A 6,000-nucleotide genomic window follows, 5' to 3' on the forward strand; every position below is an offset into this window, starting at 1 on the left:
ATGGGGCAGCTTGTAATGCGTCATCTTTTGTTAAAGAGCATCTTTTGACAGCAAAAACAAATCATCTTCTCGAGGCAATCCACTGATTGTGGAATGTGGCGAATGACTGGAATTTTCAGTGCAACTTGGACGTTTAAAATGCTGTACTTTAACAGATTGTATGGTTCTGTTAAGAAACCAAGAGATATAATCATTGAAAAACAATACATTAAAGGCTTATAGAATAAGTAAATTTTTCTTTTGACTTTAACAATGATATTACAACAGACATATAAAATGTAATGTAATTTCTCAAAACTTTCAAACCTTTTAGTAATGGTAGTATGCAGAACAGACCGATGTCTTCTTCAATTTGAGCCATAGGTGATTAGATGAACGAATATTAAAGGGAGAAAATGGCAGACAGAAGTTAGTTGAGAAGTGGAGATAAAGAGCAGAGGAAAAAGTAAAAGGAAAGGAGAGTAAGAGGTGAGGAAAAAGTAAAAGGAAAGGAGAGTAAGAGGTGATGAGAAGGAGCAAAGACGGAGGAGAAAAGTCGAAGAGGAGAGGAATAGTTAAGAGTAATAGAGGTGAGAGGCCAGAAGATAAGAGAATGGACAGAATGTGGCAATGGAGAGATATACGGCTGCAGAACTGTGAGAGGTATGTAGAAGGTGCCGGCGGAGCTCATTACTGCTTATCTCCATGGTAGGGGAAATAGTGTGTGTGTGAGTGTGTGTGTGTGTGTGTGTGTGTGTGTGTGTGTGTGTGTGTGTGTGTGTCGCTCTAACACACACTCAATTTACATTTCACCACACCTAACAACCATAATATGAGTAGAATTTGATGAAGTAGGTGTGGTTTTGAAGCTGCTTCCAAAGTATGTGCAGTAAATGCATATCCCAGCATGCATGTGGCAGAGAGTTATTTGCACACTCCATGAAAATGGAAATCTGGATTTGTCGTGAGCAGCCTTAACATTTCAATCCGAGCGCTATTTTCGGCAATCCCTCTGTCTCACTTCTCTCACAGGCCGCTCTACCTCTCTGCACTTTGCCATCAATCTCCGACCCTCCCCCTCATTCAACCGCTTTCACTCCATCTTGCCGTCCCTCCATCTCAGCCCTCATCAATCTACTGTCTTGCTGTCAACCACACTCATGACGCTGAACTTCTCAACTCTTCCTCTCGCCCCTAACTACCCCTTCTCTCGCCCTCTTTCGTCGTACCCTGCCCCAAGTTGCTCCCTCCATCAATCATGCATCCAACTCACGCACTGCCAGTCTGGACCGCTCTCTCCCCGCCGCCCACCCACTTAAGACATTAATCTCTATCAGCTGTCTACACTCAGTGAGCTCGACAAGAGGCAGGCTACTCTCTTTGCTCTCTGTCGTTGTCCTCATGTTTTCTGTCTCCCCTCACTTTTCTCGCTTTCCAACTAACCCCATAATTCCGCAGCTTCTCCACCTATGTAATAGTATTCATCTGATGGAACCACCTACCCATCCTCCCTCTAATTTGACATCCTTTTACTCTACTATTTGAGACCTTTCCACCTCTCCTTTTATTTCTACTCCACTGCTTCTGTCGCCACTGTTATTTTCTTATATCTACGTACTCTCTATTGATTTTTAGGGCTTGGGGAAGTCCAAATTGGAACAGTTACTTTTAGATATACTTCTGAGACCTTCATATATACTGTATGTTTGCATATGATTACTCAATTAATCAACTAGTCAATCAACAGACAATTAATCAGCAACTACAGTATATTGATTGATTGATTAATCATTTAAGTCTTTACTCAAGCACTAATGCCAAATATCACCAAGTTTCAGTTCCTAAAAAGGGAGGTTTTGTTACTTTTCTTTGTATATTATATTTGGGTTCGGATAAAACAGGTCATTCAAAGATGAAATTGTGACAGGCATGTTTCACTATTTAATTACATTTTATAGACCAAACCATTAACTGTTCAACCAAAAATAAAAAATAAAGAGATCAATTGACAATTAAAATAGTTGTTAGTTGCAGCCCTAAACTATACTCAATCTGTAATTAGCCACTCTGCTTAACATTTAAAAATAAACTGCCACATTTATTTCAATCAGGAGACAAAATGATAGAAAAGTGAGTGGAGTTAATAACAACATATCATTTTGCTAGTGTTTGGCAATTAGACCCTTGGGTGGAAGTATCATTTTCATGGGAAGGTAAACTAATGAAACTACACAGGAATTTGCCTTGACAGAGGCTAAACTCCTGTGGTGGTTAGGACCAGAAAAGGTGTTGAAAAGATGTGACCTGCAGCAGGATTCCCAAAGAGCTCTTGGCTCTGATGAGTGGAGGTGGGACGCCTCAATCGGCCACTGAAATGACCGCTGAAGGCAGCAAGAAATAGAACAATGTTTAAATGCTGACAGCTGGTTATGATTGGTTAAAGTGGCAACAGACATCTTTTCAATTTTACCCCCCGACGTTCCCAAGTGGTATTACTGTTGGCGCCTCTGTCTCAAAGACAACCAGGTTTCTTTCTGTTATCCTCAGAGCCTAGCTAGTACTAAGTGCTTTCTTTGCAAAAGAGTTGTTCAAACTGCACAGGACACACTGCATTTGGTTTTCCATGGCTTTGTGGTATAAATGGAGCCTTCATTATCCCGGGAGATCGTAACTGGTGGCAGACAGAATTGCACAATAAAAGCGAGCCTTATAGGGAACCAATCTAAATGCTGATGGTGTCATTATTCTATAGCCATTACATTGTTCAATCAGCATCTACTTCATTATGATTAGTTAAAGCAAAACATGTGTCTATTGACACTTTAACAGAACAACAATCTGAAATATTAAAGTTGAAATGAAACACGGTCAGCTAGTACCGTATTTTCCGCACTATAAGGCGCACTTAAAAGCCTTTAATTTTCTCAAAAAGCGACAGTGCGCCTTATAATCCAAAATGGCACCTGTCAAGAGACACGCTTACGACGCGGACTTCAAACTCAAGGCTATCAGTCACGTATTAGAACATGGGAATAGAGAGAATTCAACATTAATGAATCAATGGTACGGAAGTGGAGGAAGCAAGAAGATGACGTTTGATTTGGCGGTATCAGACTGTTTTTTTTACGTGTTACAACTGAACAAGGTTGGGAGTTATTGTGAATACGCTCATTAACGTTTGAACAATGTTGAGTTATTGTGAACACGTTTAATAAAGTTTGACTGACTGACTTATCTGACTGTTTTGTTTCGCTTAATGCGCCTTATAGTCCGGTGCGCTTTATATATGAAAACAGATCGAAAATAGACCATTCATTGACAGTGCGCCTTATAATCCAGTGCGCTCTATAGTGCGGAAAATACGGTATTTATATTTGGAGATGGGTAAAGAGAAAATCAAGACATGCCAAATATATGAAAAGTAGAGAATAGAGATTCAGTGATCTTAGTGACATATCTGTGCTTTGAAAAGACAAACGTATGTGATGTTGAGAAATATTGATCATACAAAGGGGTATTTCCTCCTTGAAACAGCAATATAATTGTAATGTCATTGTCATCTTTGCTTTGATTCATGTCCTCCTCTCTCCTCTTTAAACTTATGTCTACTGTACTTCCTCTCTCTCTGTCTGTACGCTGTGCTGTTCCCTGCTTGTACTCTCTTGGCAACAAAATATGATGTTGTCAATTATACTGTCAACACAAATCTTTCAAGATCTGTGACACCACACTTTCAATCACACACATCCTTCTGTCACACTTGTTTAGTTCATTCCACGATGCCAGATTGTGTAACCAGTTGCTTTTTGGATAATAGTGCTTCACTGACATATGAAGCTATCACCAGCCGGTTAGTTTAGCTTGGCATAAAAACAGGAAACTTAAGCTCACTAATTAACACATTGTCTCTTATTTGTGTAGTCATTCCAAAATATGTGTAAAAGTGTAGAAACCACAATGTTTGAGACACTGCACTCCACATATAATCCTTCTTAACCCTCCCTGTTGTCACACTTTATTCTAAGATGGCTGCTGGCCTCAGCTTCATATTTACCATACAGACATTGAGAGTGATATCGATGACCACTTACTCAGTCACTTTTACAGTAAGCCAGGACAAACAAAATTTCATTTGAATTGTACATTGTATAATCTCGAAATGACAATAAAGTTTTTTGATTGATTGATTGATTGATTGATTGATTGATCTTCTCATCTAACTCAATGACAAAAGCCAGATCAGTAGCAAACTGGTGTTGGCTTGGCGCTCGACCTATGTGTGACCTGTTCAAAGACACGGCCCTTGAGGCTCACCAATACCGGGCAGATCCCAGATATCTAGCAGGCTATATATCTGGACCTCTTGGGCCGTGTTTCTTGGAGCTACAGCCAATGAATGCACAAGAGTAGGAGGGGTCGCCTGTAACAATAGGAATTTTACTGTATGTGTTGTTGCACCAAGTGGAAACCAGCTATAAATGTGGAAACAGGCTTATTGTGAACTCGTATGTAATGACAACATCAACAAGCATGACTACCTTAAATGTAACGTCAATGATGACTACAAAGAAAGTCCTGCGGATTGATTGAACAACAAATCCTGTCTCGCGCATTAGGTATTATGTCTTTCGGTCAGTGATGTAGTGTGAAAACCACAACATTTTTCTTGACTCCCAATTACAAGACAGTGGCTTGGGTATTGAGATTTACAAATGTTCAGTACAAGTAGACTAGCTAGCTTGCCAGACTGCCTAAAAGTATACCACAGATGCATCTTTCTGTCGCCATCTGTCCCAAGAGTCTCCCCACATTCACAGTTATGTTCTCCTGGCTCCTTCAACATACAGGTGAGTGACCCTTTTTCAGCAGGGACCTCAGTAGCAATTGACCCACACTTTATAGACCTGTCATAAGGAGACAGCAGCCCTACCATTACACAGAGAAACCACTTAGGCCAGATGACACCCACTACCCACTGACCACCACACACACACACACACACACACACACACACACACACAGAGTTCCTTTTTTTTTTGCTATTGTTCCTCTTTCCATTACCACAAACGCATGAGGAATCTGTGAACATGCATTTACACAATATATGCTTTATATACATGCATGTAGATTAACCACACACACACACACACACACACACACACACACACACACACACACACGCACACACGCACGCACACACACTCACACACACACACACACACACACACACACACACCGAGGGGACCCAGGGAGACGTAAAGGGTCTGCAGGCTGCGGCTTCATCCATCACCACTAAGCCCACCTTTCCATTTCACCACCTTCTATCCATCCATCATTCGCTCCCTTCTGTTTCTCTTGTATACTGCCTCACACCACTCTTCTTCCCCCTCTTCCTTCTTCCTCTGTCATCCCTTCCACTTCTCTCTGTTATGCTCTTACTCGTCTCTTTCCCCCTAACCTTTAAGCCAACCTCTGCCTTTGAGCGCCGTGCTCTCTATCCATCTTTGCCACGTCTCTCCCCTCTGCTTCCCCTCGCAATCTTCTCCATCTACCTAAAGTTTCCTTCGGCGTGTCCGTCTCCTTGCTTCACTGTCCTCTCAATTTATCTTCCCTCTAAGTCTGACTCTCATCTTCCATTTCTGAATGTTTCCCTCACTGAGCACTTTCTACCCTTTTTTCAACATTTTGCATTGAATCGTGCTGCTTCTATCTCGCCCTTTTGTTTCGGCTCTCTTCTTGTGTCTATCCCTCCCTCTAATAGCATTGTTGTTTTGTGATATCCTGAATACCAGACTTGCATCATACAGCATTCACGTTTAGTTCCTTTGAGTCAGGTTTTTTGCCCAATTCAAAACACCTACGTTCCACTGAGTTCACAGAGTTTGGTGGAAATTGGGTTTCAGTTGTTTTAGTGCTTCAGAATTCGATGATGAGTTTTCTTCCAGCTGTTAATCTTCATCAACCTTAACTTTAATTTTGGATTTGGATTTTATGTGGATTTAAGGTTGCGAAATCAATACT

This window comes from Cottoperca gobio, chromosome 1 (genome assembly GCF_900634415.1).
Source record: "Cottoperca gobio chromosome 1, fCotGob3.1, whole genome shotgun sequence".
Classification (NCBI taxonomy): domain Eukaryota; kingdom Metazoa; phylum Chordata; class Actinopteri; order Perciformes; family Bovichtidae; genus Cottoperca; species Cottoperca gobio.